The sequence below is a fragment of the Megascapheus bottae genome, chromosome 5, assembly GCF_031878675.1.
Source record: "Megascapheus bottae isolate mThoBot1 chromosome 5, mThoBot2.hap1, whole genome shotgun sequence".
NCBI lineage: Eukaryota > Metazoa > Chordata > Mammalia > Rodentia > Geomyidae > Megascapheus > Megascapheus bottae.
Window position 1 is genome coordinate 2,835,185 of NC_143513.1, and position 16,656 is coordinate 2,851,840.

Below are 16,656 nucleotides of genomic sequence, written 5' to 3' on the forward strand. Positions count from 1 at the left end.
TACTTTCCATTCAAAAGAGCTAGTCCTTGCAAGTCTTCAGTGAAGAAACCAGAACCTTTTCGTCCAGTAAGGGCTGACTAATGAAGCGTACTCCCTGCTAGCTAGGCATGGGGACGTACTAAGAATCTCGTCTTGCCCTACTGTAAGCTCAGAGCAACAGAGAGAAGCAAAGGATGGATGCATAGTGGACACGGACCATAGAGGAGAAAGCTGAATGCAGACAAGAACGAACCACCCGCTGTGACCACTAACTGTTCTAGCTGGCTGTTGCTCTCAGGTGACTCCCTCAGCTCAATCAACTCCTCATCTCCTGTGCCCACCCAGGGTCCTGGCTCTGCAGCCCTCCTTCCGAGGGCTGAGGAGACAGCACTCTCCTAAACAAATGACCCTGGGTCATGGCCACTGGTTGGATGAGACCCAGAGGCTCCAGCTATGGGACTCCAGGAGGGAGTAGGCATCCTGGGAAGGCAGGCCTGGACACCGGTGGTGCGGCTAGGAGACGGGAGGAGGGCTGCCTGGCAGGGGTGGGGGGGGGGTAGCCTAGGCCACAGCTCGGTCTTGATTATGCTAGGCTTATTCAAGAAGAGCAATGTCAAATTCACCAAAGTGAAGTTACAGGAGGAGCACTCACACCTCAACTAACAATCATCAGAGATCCAGGTGACTCTGGGAATCCTCCCTCCCTTCCTCCCTTTGCCTTTCCGCCTCTTTCCCTCTCCCTCCTTTGCTCACCTCCCAGAGCCTGCCTTCCTTCTTCTCACATTCCTGAAATTGCAGAAATGCTACTCTCTTGGGATAGCTGACCTGGTCCCCAGAGACTCCCCTACTCCTCCAGAGGCCCAGAGCCTAGGGAAGGTGGGCCACTGAAGTGCTTTTCTTTCCCTTTTTCCCTCCTTTCTAGACCGGCATTATCCATCTGGACTTCAGAGTCTTGGCTTGGCCACAGCAGTATGACATCAGATACACCTCACTTTCCTCATGCCTAAGCCAGGGATTAGAAAGGAGGATAATCAATGCTAGCTCCTGAGATCAGGGAAAGCAACAGAGAAGACATGGCATATACAGGCGCCAGGCTGACAGGAGGTTCTGCACTTTGCACCTTGCTCACAGGAGTGAAAGGCTTCCCAAACTCACACGTGAGTCATGGCTCTGCCCCACCGGGTGAGGCTGGGGCAGAAGAGCGTTTGCTAAGTGTGTGATTAGCAGATCTCACAGCTCCGGTCTGCTGACTTCATGGTTTGGGAATTAAACGGATGAAATATTTCCTATGATAAATCTATAGCAAAAAAATGAGTTTACTTTTCCCTATATTCCAGGCATTCAATTTTCTGTCCATACCAACTTAATGGCCGTTTTGCCAACCTTCTCACAGCTGGCAATTTGGTTCCAGTTTCCCACTTTTTTTCTGACTTTTTTTCTGATGGGTGATTTGCAGGGTAGCCAATGGTCTTCTGAGCACTCAAGGCCAGCACTCTACCACTTGAGCCATGCCTCCATTTCTGGCTTTTTGCTGGTTAGGGATGAGAGTCTTGGACTTTGCTACCCATGCTGACTTCAAGCTGTGATTCTCCTGAGTAGCTAAGATGAGCCACTAGCACCTGGATTCTAACTTCACACTAATGAATGCCTCATGCAGTCACCCTTCACTCTGACCCTGACCATGCCTGGCCCTCTGAGAGCAAGAGCAGCATGACCCAGAGTGCTTCCATGTCAGGCCAAGACTCGGTGTCATCTGACCTCTCTGAAACACATGCCATTTCCCAAGAGACCAGTGGGACAATGGGGCCAAATCCACAATACATGAAGCAGACCAGGGCAGCTTCAGAGCTCACAGGCCCTGTGCTGTCATTTCTGCCCATGAAAAAGCCACTATCACACCAGGTGGGCTCTACCCAGAGTACAAATCACAGCAGGGAAGTGGGGGGGGAGGTCTTGAATCAGAGGATGGGAGGTGATGTGCAGATGGATCTGGTCATGTCATGAAGGTACCTATTCCCTGGAGTGTTTTGAGGCCTCATCCTTAACCACCAGGGAGGGACAAAGGTCAGGGAGGTGGCCTATCTCACTGGTCATGCTCCTGGAAATCGGTCTCTTTTTCCCTGTGGACATTTATAACGCAAGCCTTTATAATCTCCAATAAACAAAAAGCTGCTGTTTATTTCATAGCAATAGCCTCTGTGCTAATTACCAATTTCTCCCCTTTGTGTGCTAAATCATTTTCTATTCTAGAGAAAAAGCAGGAGCTATAAAACACATGTAGGCCTTAAAACACTACTTCTGGAAGTGGATACAGGGCTCTAGTGGTAGAGCACCAGCCGTGAGCAAAAAGAAAAGAAAACAAAACAAAAAACCCCCAAAACTACAAAGCCAAGCTAGTGCCAGGCCCTTAGTCCAAACCTCAGCACTCCCTACCACTCCCCCAGTAGAATTCTACTGCTAATTTGCAAAATCAGACAAACTACAGCTTTGATGCATCTCAGAGCAGGACAAAACGTGTGCCTTTTTCTCTGACTTGTTGATCAAGATTGTAATACTATAAAAACCACCTCTGTTTCTCTCCCCAGGTACAATTCCAGAAATAAATGCCTTCTGAGACTTCTTTCCCTGGATGGTTCAGCCTTCTTTCCCAATCACCCAAACCTGAAGCTCTCCTTCAAAAGCTGCAGAGCAGGAGAGGGCTGGCACCTGCAGTAAAAGAACATCCAAACCAAAAGATTTCCCCCAGGGCATTGGAAAATCCCCCCACAGGGAGCACAGCTTCGCACCCACAGGCAAAAAAATCAGGCAGCCTAACTTATGGAGAAATACAGAACAGGAAAAACATAATGAAAGCAAGGCTTGAGTTTTCATACAGACACGCCCCCCTGCCACAAACTGCTTCCTGGAAAGGAGCTGAGCCCCACTTCAGCCAGGCACTCACTGGGTGAGGTTCTAGAATGTGACCTTAAAGGAGAGCTGTATGTAGGTCCCAAGGTACTGAAAAGGCTAGCCCAGAACGTGTTGGGGGGCTGCACAGGGGGGAGGGTCTTGCTAAGTGGTACCTACATCTGAGCTGTGCAGAGCAGTATACTGCCTCCTCCCCCCACATCATAAGTGATGACCAATGCAAACACCTGTTCTGGCTCCTTCTGACACTGCAGACCAGCTCCCATGGATATGCTTAGCTAGCTGATGTCCCATGGACACCCAACTAATTGGAACTCCTTCCAGCTTAGTCAAAGAAGCAGGCCCTTCAGTCTCAGGATAGACCACCTGAGTGGTCCAGAAGAACCCAATGCAAACTCCACTCAAGAGAGGAGCAGGGAAGTTAGCCTCCTCCTGCTAGCAAACAAGTAAAGCATTCCCAAACCAGTCTAGCAGGTGAGCAGGCCAGCCGGAGCCAGGTCCTTCCCCACCCCCACTACTCCATGCCACAACCCCCACATCCCCTCGCCAGCCCATTTCTTCCCAGCCAGGAGTCTTGGCAAGTCTCAGAGCATGTGCAATTTGGTTTTGGGTAGCTGGAGCCTTTCCGAAGACAAACTGGTGGTGTGCCATGGGCACGGGGGTGTGGGGAGAGGGACACTCGTGCATACACGTGGACACACGTGAACACACACACGCTCACACTCAAGCACATGCTAACTGCTTACCTTTCTTCCTAACACCCCACAGCTCTCTCAGTCCAGATGTTCAGCTTAGGTCCCTTGGATCAAGCCTTCAGCAACATCCGGTAGGGACACCCGCCTCCCTCCCTTCCCCGGGAGCTGGAAGCCAGCCTCCCAGCTCCAACCAGTACAAGTAGAAGATTGGGCGGCCAACACGAGGACTCAGTCAAAAAGGGAAGAAAAAAAAAGGAATAAGAAAACCGGCCGGTGCAGTGTAAACAGGAGGGCGGGGTTTTCTGCAATCAAGTTTAGTGAAATCTGAACTGTGCAGGCTCAAGAGGCGGGGCAAAAGGCTCCCCCACACTCCCTCAGCCTGATTCCTGCAGTCACTCTTTCCCTCATCCCAGCAAAAAGGTGCTGGAGCAAGGACACTAACCACAGTTCTTTTGTGGTTTCTGTAAAAAGGTGTGTGTGTGTGTGTGTGTGTGTGTGTGTGTGTGTGTGTGTGTGTGCCCGTGCGTACCAGTTCTGGTTGAGTTTAGGGCTTGGATAGTGCTGTCACTTAGCTTTTTAAACCCCACTCAAGGCTGGAGGTCTTTCACTTTAGTCACAGCTCTACTTCTAGCTTTTTCGTGGTTAATGGGTCATAAAAGTCTCACAGACTCAGCCACCTGAGTAGCTGAGATCACAGGTCTGAGCCACCAGTGACTCTTTTCATCAAGCCTTATTAAATGCAACTTGGGTGGGCCTCCGCCAAAAAGGGGGGCTATACCCCTTCACATGTGCTGATTATCAGCCACAGGGACTTTCACACACTTGAGCCAATAGAAGATGACATCACAAACAAGAAAATCCCCTTCTAATATCCATCAGAATCCCAGGCTCCATCAGACCCTTGTAAATGTCACCACTCAATCAGCAAGAACAGGAGGACCTGCTCGGGCTGCAAGCCAGAGCAGAGGACATTTTGTCAGTAAATCTACCCAACACATCAGAGGCACACTCTGCTCACAAAATCATGAGATAGGCTCCCCTCATCCCCCAGGAGAAAGGGTCTTCAGCGTGCCCCTTATGCAAGAAGTTCTGCCAAGTGGGCAATCAAACATAGCACCTTGCTATCAAAGGAAGGCATAATACTGGCTCCCATTCAGCAGATAGGAACACTGCATTAAAGGCAGGCTCTGACTTAACCACACATCCTGTTTTCCTTCCAAAAAATAAGCATCAAAAGAGGAAGGAGAAAGAGAGGGGGTGGAGGGAGGGAGGGAGGGAGGGAGGGAGGGAGGGAGAGAGGGAGGGAGGGAGGGAGGGAGAAAGGAAGGAAGGAAGGAAGGAAGGAAGGAAGGAAGGAAGGAAGGAAGGAAGGAAGGAAGGAAGGAAGGGACTGAAATCTGATGATCAAGATTCAAAGCCAGCACAGGCAGTAAAGTCCATGAGACTGTTATCTTCATTTAATCATCAAAAGCCCAAAGGGGAGCTGTGATTCAAGTGAGAGCTCCAGCATTAAGGAGAAAACCTAACAAACCCTCACGTTCTTAGTTCAAGCCCCAGAATTAGCAGAAAATAATAATAGTAGTAGTGATGATGGTCATAATGATAATGATGAAGACTCGGAGCAGAACTTGAACAACCTGGCTTGAAGACAGAAAAAGACTGCTTGTATGGTAGTACTAGAGCTTGAACTCAGGACCTCCCACCCTTGCTTATTATTTGTGTTTTTGCTCAAGGCTGGTGTTCTACCACTTGAGTCACAACTCTCATTTTTGGCTTTTTGCTGGTTAACTGGAAATAAACAGTCTCCCAGGCTTTCCTGCCCAGACCGGCTTCAAACTGTGGTCTTCAGATCCCGAGTAGCTAGGATTACAGGTGTGAGCCACGGGCACCCAATTGAGGACAGCTTTATAAATGAGTTACCAGGGGTCCACATAAAGTATGTGTCAGCTTGCCCCTTGTAGGCTCAGTTCTCCTGGCTTACATGGAACTGCCCTTTGGTTTCCCATTTCCCACTAGGTAGGTTTTGATTACATAGGCCTGCAGAGGCTATTAGTATTAACTTCTCATGAAACAATGTGATCTTTTGAAGCTTTGATATAGTTTAGCCAGAAGGCAGCTCTGTGGCTCAGAAGGTTTTGAAAGGCCTCAAACCTTTTAACCCTGAAAAGTTACAATTATGTGCCTGGGATTATATGTATAATGAAGGGAGGGGAATGACGACCCAAAACTGGACTGCTTTTTTCAACCATCTCTGAAAGAAACTGGCCAGATGAGAAAGGGAGCTGCAGTGTGTGTGTTCAGTATGTCCTGTTTGAGACTCTCAAAAGGCAGGAGAAAACAAGTAGACATGATCAAAGATGTGAAATCTCAGAAAAGTGTTAGGAAACATCAAAGATCTGAGGCTCTCCCAAGGTGAACTCAAGTAGAAGAATGTGCATCTTCTTCAAAAAGTTCTAATGCTGGGCTCTTGGTGGCTCATATCAGGCTGAAATCTGACCATCCAGGTCAGACTGGGAGACAAATTAGAGATTTCTATCTCTAATTAAAAAGAAATAAAGAAAAAGAATAGTGAGGGTATCAATGTTTGTGAAGTAATACATCTTCTATCTGGTGAATATAATGTAACCCTTCTAATAATTACAACAAAAATATCATATGGAAAAAAAAATAACGAAAAACAGCCAGAAGTAGAAGTATGGCTAAAGTGGGAGAGAGCCAGACTACAGTCCATGTTTTTTGTTTTTGTTTTTGCAGGGAGTTAATCTCATTGCACATCAGCAGAGGAACACAATGGCCCGCCCACAACCCACACAATGGAACATTATTCATTCATAAAAACTTCCCAGCTGACTCTGACTTGGGCCCCTATCAGTGAAAGAAACATCCCAACTGGAGACTTGATCTGATTTCTCTCGTGAAGTCATGATTCCAGAGTCTAAAACAAGTCTTAAGTTCAGAGCGGGGTGTGGCTCTCCACCAGCCCTCAGGAGCACTGAGATCTGATAGCATTCGCCAAGGCCCCACGGAGGATGTGTCCAGGAGTCCACAGGAAGCCTTGGCTTCCCATAGAGCTGGAAACTGCAGGGTCCAGCATTGTCCCAGTTCTATGGGTGGTGGGGGAGGGTGGAGGGGGAGGAAGTCAGGGCATCAGGCCTGCAGAGCTGCCCACATCCTCTCTCCTAGTCCAATAGCAACTCCTCAACATGTCTAAGCTTGGCAGATTTCCTATCATCAACACGCAAAATTACTCTTCCCCTAACCATTTGGCCTAATTTCACTGAGAACAGATTCTAGGTAACAAATCAGCTCACTCACTGGTGGAAAAAAAAAAAAAAAAAAACTATTCTGTTTCCACGCAATGCTCACATCATCAAGCCTAATTTTTTTTAGTTTCCCATAATGAAGTCCCAAACACAATATCAAAAGGCCCGCCTGTTAAGAAAATGGAAGAGGGGCTGGGCGTTTGGCCTAGTGGTAGAGTGCTTGCCTCGCACTCTAGCACTATTCCTTAGTACGGCATACACTGAAAAAAGCCAGAAGTGGTTCTGTGGTTCAAGTGGTAGAGCGTTGGCCTTGAGGAAAGCCCTGAGTTCAAGCCCCAGGACTGGCAGAAAGAGAGAAAGAGAGGTGGGGGGGGGATACTCCATGGCTGTATCATAGTTCCTAATTCCGAAGGTTGGCTTTTCAAAGGAAGCCTGTAATACCACACTACACATGCAGCCCTGCTCAGCCCTGTTACTGCTGGAGCCAGCGGGCTCCAGGAACAGAGACTTGTAGCTTTGATTCAGAACTGAGGGAGGAAAGGGAGGTCCAGGGTAGGGCAGAGAACCCTCTGGCCTGACAGCACTTGCCATGGCACAGGTATATCATGATAAACTATTTCCCTTCAACGGTCTCTCTCAACATGCAGCACCTAGGAGAGCCTATCTGAGAATGTGGAAGTTGTCCAAATCAAAAATAGTCCCCTGTGTAAACTGTAATGTAACCAAAACTATATAGAAAAACAGGGAGGCTATGGAAAAAGAGATCTCCTAGGGCCGGGAACATGGCCTCGTGGTAGAATGCTTGCCTAGTATGTACTGAGCCCGGACTTTGATTCCTCAGTACTATATATACAGTAAAAGCCGGAAGTGGCACTGTGGCTCAAGTGGTAGAGTGCTAGCCTTGAGAAAGCTTAAGGACAGTGCCCAGGCCCTGAGTTCAAGCCTCAGGGCTGGCAAAATTAAAAGGAAAAGAAAAAAAAAAGAAAAGAAAGATCTACAATATTGCTGAGAGGGCCAGGTTTCACCTTCCTCAAGAGTCCCTAACAAATTGACTAGAGCAGAAGTCCTACAAAGATAACATTCTGTTCCACTTCAGACCTGTGTCATTTCATGTTCTTAAAGCTGATGGCCACAGATCAGCACCTGAACCCTTCCCCTTTAACAGGTAGAGCAGAATACACCTGGAATCCCAGCACATGGGAGGGGAGGCTGAGACAAGAGTATCGTGGGTTAAGGGCAGCCTGGACTATACATAGAAGGTTTGAGGCCAGTCTCAGAGACAGAGATTCCCTGTTATAAAAATCAGGAAACAAGCTGAATGCTGGTGGCTCACACTTGTAATCCTAGCTACTCAGGAGGCTGAGATCTGAGGATCACAGCTCAAAGCCAACCTGGGCACTAAAGATGAGACTCTTATCTCTTTAACCAACAGAAAACCGGAAGTAGCACTGAGGCTCAAAGGGGTAGGGCGGTAGCCTTGAGCTGAAGAGCTCAGGGACAGCGTTCAAGTCCTATGACTGACCAAAAAAAAAAAAAAATACAGGAAACAAAAAGCAAACCAACCCAAATGTCCCTTTACTTGCAAGCAACTGCAGCCATTTCTATTCCCAAATAGCTATCATTATTCTCTGGTGAATCACACTCTTTTTATTGTGTCACCGAGGCAAGATCTAAGGAAATCTTCCATGGGCTGGTGTAGGGTCCAGCATCCCGTGTGGCTGCTGTGGTCAGACATGACAGATGGGCTTCTGGACTCCTGGGCAGTGCCCACACCTTCCTGAAGGCAGGACTGCGCATGCCCAAGCAGTCCACAGGAGGCAGAGCTTGGCACCAGGCTAATGTGGCAGATTCCAGCGGCCTTCCTCCATACCAAGTTGCCGAGACTTACTCTGCATTCTCAGACCTTGAAATCCTCGAGTTTGGGGGAGGAAATACACTTTCAGAACAGCAGCACTCGAATGACAGAAGCCTGAGGCAACATGCTATGTTCAACCTCAACCAAGGCCAGAGCTTCCAGATCAACTTCCTGTCATCAGCAGCCCAGTCCCAGGAGCCTGGCAGAGCATCCTGGAGCATCCTGTTTCAGGACCGCACCTTACTGCAAAGATGGAGAGCAATTCTGAGCCCCTCAGACTGTCTGCAGCCAGCAGCCACAGTGTGAGCTCTAGACAATTGTGGTTGTCTGGGAAGCCAGGTGGAGTGCTGGGGATGTTTACAAAGGTGTCCATTTAAACCCAGTAAGGCGAGGTCCCTCACGTTGCTTACCCTCGAATGACAGCAAGGAGTTGTGGCCAGGAAGCCTTAAGTCAAGACAAGGAACTGAAGTGACAGAGCAGTTCTGCAAGCCCCCGCCCCCCGGGGTGGGGGGACACACTCTTGACATTTCCCTCCCTGGCCAGGCTCTGGTGGCTCACAACTAGAATTCTAGCTACTCAGGAGGCTGAGATATGAGGATCACATTTGGCCTGGGAGACATATCTATGAGATACTAATATTCAATGAACAAAAAAACAGTGGAACTCTAGCTTAAGTGTCAGAGCCCCTGCACTATACAAACAAAAAAGCCCTAGTACTTCAGTACTACACAAAAAGAAGGAAGAGTGGAAGGGAAGGAAAGAGGGAAGAAGAGAGGGAGAGAGGGAGGGAGGGGGGCAGGAAGGGGGGGAGGGAGGGAAAAGGAAACTTCCCTGCCCTTCTCCCTCCCTTTGGACTGTTCTCAAGTCTTATTCTCCATTCCCTGGGGGATCTAAAGCACCCCCCTCCTCAGAGATGCCTTGCTCGGTTGTGGGCTGTGAGGGGCTACTCCCCCTTCACAATCCTCCCCATTCTCCAGTCTTGGAAGTTTTAAGGGTATCCTCTGATCCTCTGGCCCTGTTCTGTCTTCCTGCCCTCGGATCCTCCAGTCCTGCAGTTTCTCCCAGCATACACTAGGCCTGATGCATTCCAACTTGATAAACATGACCTGTTCACCCCCCCCACCACACACACACACACACACACACACACACACACACACACACACACCCATCCATCCTGTATATGAACATGCCCCAGCCATACTTCCTATCTGGAAGGGCTGGCTTCTTCAGAACTCATAGATAGGAGAAATAGAGCCGCTCTCTTCCACTCTTCTCTAATTCCTGACCATACACCCAAATCACAGCCCAATCGAAAGAGACTATTGAAACAGCTCTGAAGTCATAGATTCAAACTGTGAAGCTAAGTGTGGATGGCTCATGTCACTGAGGAAGCTGATATCTGAAGACCTCAGTTTGAAGCTAACTTAGTGTGTGAGACTCTTATCTCCAATTAACCACCAAAAAGCGGAAAGTGGGGCTATGTAGCTCAAGTAGGTGAGTGAGGGTCAGCCTCAAGCAAAAAAGCTAAAGGACAGTGTCAGGCCCCAAGATCAAACCCAGTACCAGCATAAACAAACAAGCAAACAAGAAACCAACCATGGGTAGAACATACTTTAAAAAAACACTTGCATCAGTACCAGACATGTGGACTTTTATCTTGTTATCACACCTTAAGCAATTCAGTGAAACAAATATTTACATTGTACTAGGTCTAGGTAACTGGTAGTAGTCTGGAAATGAATTAAAGTCTATGGGAGGGTGTGTGCAATTTCTGTGCAAGTACAATGTCATTTTATAGAGGTGACTTAGGCAACGGTGTGTTTTGGCATGGAGGAGTGTCTCAGGATAACTTCACTGAAGATACTGAGAAAATTGTACAACATGTACAAAAGAACACACAGGGCACACACAATATACAAATCTCGGCTGGGAGTTTGGCCTAGTGGTAGAGGGCTTGTCTAGCATGCATGAAGACCCAAGTTCCATTCCTCAGTATGACATACATAAAAATGCCAGAAGTGGTCCTGTGTGGCTCAAGTGGTAGAAGTGCTACCCTTAAGAAAAAAGTCCAAGGATAGTGCTCAGGCCCAGAGTTCAAGCCCCAGGACTGAGAAAGAAAGAAAGAAGAAAGGAAAGAAGGAAGGAAGGAAGGAAGGAAGGAAGGAAGGAAGGAAGGAAGGAAGGAAGGAAGGAAGACAGAAAACACAAATCCCCAAACTGGCTGAGTGCCAGTGGCTCATGTCTATAATCCTAAATATTCAGGTTCAGAATCTCTGGATCAAGGTTCAAAGCCAGCCCGAATAGGTAAATCTGTGAGACTGTTTATCTCCAATGAAGTACCAGAAAAGCCACAAGTGGAGCTGTGGTTCAAATGGTAGAGCACTAGCCTCGAGAAAGAAGTTCAGGGGCAACAACCAGGCCCTGAGTTCAAGCCCTAAGATTGGCACTAAAAAAGTCTGAATTGGAAGAAGACATGTTTAGACCATCTAACTATAGCCAGTGTTGAAATGAAAAGACAGCAAGGGGCTGGGAGTTTGGCCCAGTGGTAGAATGCTTGCCTAGCATGCATGAAGACCCGGGCTCGATTCCTCAGTACCACATACATAGAAAAAGCCAGAAGTGATGCTGTGGCTCAAGTGGTAGAGCTTGAGCTATGAGAAAGCCCAAGGACATCATGCCAGAGTGAAGCATGACTCCACCACATTGGGCCAAAGAAGAGAAAGAACAGGCATGATCTGTCCTGTCTATTGCTGGTGGTGACATGCCATGCTGAGAGCGATAAGCACTTCTAGGGCTTTCTTTATCCAATCACAGCCAACCTGATCCTCTAGCCATTAAAAATAAAAATGCCCCATCCTCACTGGGTGACAAGAAAGTGTGAAATCGATGGACACCTAGCACAACACCTAGTCCCAAATGAGGAAGTGCACCAACCAAGGCTCCTGTCCTGTGTGACCTTGAGCCACAGACAACCCTGTACCTGCCATAAGGACCCCAGGCCTCTTTCCTACTTGAGCTCCTTGGCCTTTCAAATAGACTCCTTTATCTTTAAAAGTGACCTGAGATGGTTTTCCATCTCAGATGGTGAGGGGGCGTGAGCACCCCAAGGCTTGCAAGCAGAGCAAGCCACAGTCCACCAGGACCAGAGATCTGTAGGACAAAAGTGACTCTGACCACACTGTGTCTTCACATGGAACCATGGACACTGGGCTGGCTGAACCCTGTTGGAATAGATTCAAGGCCAGTTCCTCTGTTAGTTCAGAAAGTAGGGCATGGTGCTTAGACATGTAAGGCAGCACTTTTCTCACAGAAGAAGGCACCAACGGAGCCCCCCACCCCTCCCAGAATAACAGGACTTTCTAGAGATAAATACAGCTTAAGTCAAGATTTCTGTTTTTAGGGTTTGTTTTGTTTTGTTTTTTAAATAACCACTAAGGATTAGCACAGAGTTGAGGTCAGAACAATTTAGCAGGAACAGAAGGCATTTCAGAGGCTGAGAAAACTTTCTCTACTCCTCCAAGTTTCAGACAGCTCTCTGGACTAATGCTGCATGGGGTTTTGGTCTTGGCAAGAAATTTGGTTGAGAGACTCCTCTTTCTGCCTGTCAGGGCCATGACTTTACCCAAGGACACAGGACAGGAATCCCAGACTCCAAGCAAGAGCAGAAACTACAGTCAGATGGAGAAAGACAGTCTCCCCAGTGCCAGGGTGCTGGGACAGGGAGGAGAAGGCAGGACAGGATTCTCCATCATGGGTCACCATTCTGCTCTGGCACTCGTTGTAGCCTTGGTGTTAAAATGAAAACGCAGAGGCCTCAGAAAAGCACAGCAGTAGGATGAAATTTGCTGTGGTCACCATTTTAATGGAAGCCTTTTATAAAATGCACCTTTATGTTCACAGATATGAGCTAAGTGAAAATTCAGGTTCTAAGAAAAACACTGACTTGTTATTGTCCTGATCCATTTAAATAGGATTTGGAAACCAGGCTTAAAGTACCAAAGATAAGTAGTATCTAAGTAAGCACTTTCCTTCTTTCTTTACCGTAGTCTGCATTTCTTCCAAATCTCATTCAAACATCAATTGATTTACAAAATGAAAAGTATGAAGTCACTCCACTGAATTTCTTTCTCATCCTAGGCTTCTGGAAAGTTAAATTGTATTGGAATAGCCAACGCAGGGGTTCAGATTAGACCCCAGTGAAGCCTACCTGCTGTGTGCTGGAGATGAAGCAGTCTCGGGATTGATGGGCCAGGTGAATCCCCAGAGTGCAGATGGAACATGTTCATGAAGACACCACAGAAAGCCTCGTACCTACCAGTGGCTCACGCCTGTAATCCTAGTTTCTCAAGAGGCTGAGATTTCAGAATTATAATTCAAAGCCAGCCCAGATGGAAAGCCCATGAGACTCCAATTAACCAGCCAAAAAGCCAGAAGTGGGCGTGTAGCTCAAGTAGAAGAGCACCAACTTTGAGTGAAAAGGCTAAGGCACAGTGCCCAGGCATGAGTTCAAGCCTCAACACACTTGCACCACAATCTTGCACTACAATCTTTTGATCAAAGATCGCCCTGCACACATGCACGTCTAGCCCAGCCTCACTTAGGAATGTAAGTAATTTATGGCATTTGCACAGCCAATTTGCAGTGTGTTATACTGAAATGTGTCATATGCAGGCATATATGTATGATCACATTTCTACAGAGACAAGTTCATTCACAAGAACACAGACTACCTGCCCCTGCCCAGTGTGCTTGCTCATAGGACAGCTATGCTATGACACTGGCTGCAGAGTGCACATTTCTGTCTGCCTGGCACCCTTGCCGTGACCCCACCCTCTCCCATGGGCATCCAGCCAAGGCTCCCAATTTCTTTTTAGTTGGTTTCTCACACTGCACACCTGCCCCTCTGATTGCTGTTAGCCCTTCTCTACTCATACCCAGACCCAATTGTCGGTGGTTGATGCGCAACCCGTGCCGACTCTCCAGGGCATCCATCTGCCTGGCCCCAGCACCTCCACCTCCACAGCCTGCAGCATGGGGCCTTCATCCCATCCATACTGGCCGAACCGGAGACACTGAGTGAAAAACCACCCGTTCCACAGGGAACTTCTGCCCCTTGTCCCAGCAGAAGGCTATAAATATCTGTTGCAGCCCAAATTTCTTGTGTTGAAACCTAAACCCCAATTAGATGGCATTAGGAGGGTGATTAGATCAGGAAGGTCAAGCTGAGGGGGGGAAATGGGGAACTGTTAAGTAAACAGAGATTAAAAGTGGCAGATCTGTAGCTGATAATATGGGAGGCATGGCGGTGCTTCTTGTTCCCATGATGCCTCGGGCTCTGGTTCAAATGCTTCTTTTCTACTTCACCAGCAAAAAGAGCTGGGGGATGGGCCCGGGAGTTTGGCCTAGCGGTTAAAGTGCTTGCCTAGCATGCACAAAGACCCGGGTTCGATTCCTCGGTATCCCATATACACAACCAAGCCGGAAGTGGCAGAGACGAGACACAACCAAACCGGAAAAGTGGCAGAGACAAGACTGCGACGGCGACAGAGAGCGAAAGAAGCGAGCTGAGCTGAAGTGAACAGAGCCCAACCGAGTGGTGGCCGGAGCGAGCGGAGCCAGGAGCAAGCGAGAGCTGGCCGGACCGGAGCGAGCGGGGCCAGAGCAAGCCAGGGCCGGAGCGAGCGGGGCCAAGAGCAAGCCAGGAGCAGGGCCGGGCCGGAGCGAGCAGGGCCGGAGCGAGCGGGGCCAGAGCGAGAAGGGGCCGGAGCGAGCGGGGCCAGGAGCAAGCGAGAGCTGGCCGGGCCGGAGCGAGCGGGGCCAGAAAGAGAAAGGGGCCAAAAAAAAAAAAAGAGCTGGGGGAGCAAACTGTGCAAGGCCCAGGGGAAATGTAGGAGAAGAGTCCCCATACTCCCCACCAAGAAGACTCCACTTGGAGCCTCTTGGGGACAACTTTTACAACCAAGGCTCTCCTTTTACTTTCAAATACACTTACTGTTTAAACACTTCCTGCCTTTTCATTCTTTAACGGGTGGAGAAAATGATAGCATCAGAGATCAGGGGAAGAGATGAATGTCCTTCTAGAAGAGGCCTCAGCCTGCTCTCCCAACTGTCTTCCTGCCACAGAAGACAACAGCAAGATCCAGCCACTAGTAACCAGATCAGGCCCTTGCCAAAATCTAACCACATGGCCATCTTATACTTGGACTTCAGGCCTCCAGAAGCTTGCCTAAGCCAGAAAGGCTATTCAGTGCAGCATGTACCAAGTGCACCTGCACAGAGTGAGACAGTGCCACATAAAGAAAGAGGAGGGAACATGTCTGGGGCCACATGCACTTTTCATTTCTGACTACTTCAGCAGGGTATATAAAGTATTTGTGAAGGATGCATCTTGCCCCGTTCTTCCTCCCCCTCCCCACACAATTTCCTTCCTCCCTTCCCCCCCTTTCTCTGCTTCCTGGCTGCCATGACCTAGGGAAGCAGCTTTCCTCAGCCAGGCCGACCCACCATAATGCTTCTGCCTTGCCAACAAGCTAAAAGAAATGGGAGGGGGGGACAATTGATCATGGAATGGAACCATGAGGATTATAAATAAATAAATAAAGTCTCTTTTAAATCATTCCTCTTGGGTATTTGTCAGAGCAATAGGAAGTCTGAGTGATACATCCGCCCAAAGGCCCATGTGTTATAGGCTTGGTCCCAGGGTGAAGCCAGTGGGAAATGGTACGTGGTGGAAGGAATCTAGGCTGTTGAGAACTGCCCTTGAAGGGGACATTGGAACCAGGTTCCCCTCTCCCCTTTGCTTCCTGGCCACCCTGGGGTCTTCCTGCCAGGTAATCCATCTTACAACAGGGTCCCAAACAACACGGCCAATTAACTATAGACTGAGACTCCCCACTAAAATGTGAATCAACATTAACTTACAATCAGTTGTTTGTCTCAGGTATTTTGTCAGTTATGAAAAAGCAGCCAACACAGTACATGCACATGCACAAATGCACATGAGCGCACGCACAAGTGCACATACACACACACCACTTCCACACATTTTCTATAAATTCCCGTGTAAATACCAAAGGGTAAAAGAGCACTCAATTGTTTTATTTTCTTTGCTCTTTCTATATAAAGCCATATAAATCTTTAACGGATTCTGTATTATATGGTCCTGGGCCCTGTCAGTACTGGGCCTCTGGTTGTAAAATGATTATAAGCCTGACTCCAGATGGGGGCTATGGGATTGGAGCCAGCCCAGAGATAATGCCAGGGTGCCTTCAGAGGGCCAAGAACACAATTCTACTCTGCAGCAGATTCCTCACCAAGGTCTACATGGCTGTACTGTCCACCAGACATCTACCACCCGCATATAGACTATGCCCTGGGACCTGAACTTCCAGAAACCCCTTCCTTTCCTATGGTCCCAGCCTCTCCTAGCCCACAGCATTAAGGGGGTTTCCTGGGCTTGTACTGTAATATTCATTATCTAGGAGGCTGAGATCAGAGAGTTTGTGGTACAAGATCATAATAGGGGGCTGAGAGTGTGGCCTAGGGGTACAGTTCTTGCCTAGCATGCACAAAGACCGGGGTTCGATTCCTCAGTATCACACACACCAAAGAAGCTGTTGTGACTCAAGTGGTAGAGCTCTAGCTTAAGCACAAAGAGGCTCAGGGACAGCGCCTGGGCCTTGAGTTCAAGCCCCACAACTAACAACAACAACAACAACAACAAAAAGATACACCGGAGATTTTATAAAGAAAGGCTCATCTCTACCACAGCTGTGTCCTTTAAATTTCATGTCCATTTTTACACCGATAGCATTCATACTCCAGCTCTGAACCCCAACTCAGGTCTATGTGGATTTGATACCTCAACAATCCCTTCTGCTAAAATTCCATCCCACATAACGCGAGAAGGCTTAGCTATCTCCTCAGCACACACAGAAGGAAGCCTGCTGTTCC

At 48.3% G+C, this 16,656-nt stretch overlaps 1 protein-coding gene across 5 annotated transcripts in view; it reads right to left on the reverse strand.

The window, feature by feature from the left end:
- Tns3 (tensin 3) overlaps positions 1–16,656 on the reverse strand; it is a 208,695-nt gene that overhangs the window by 54,941 nt on the left and 137,098 nt on the right. The gene's annotated exons all lie outside the window — the stretch shown is intronic.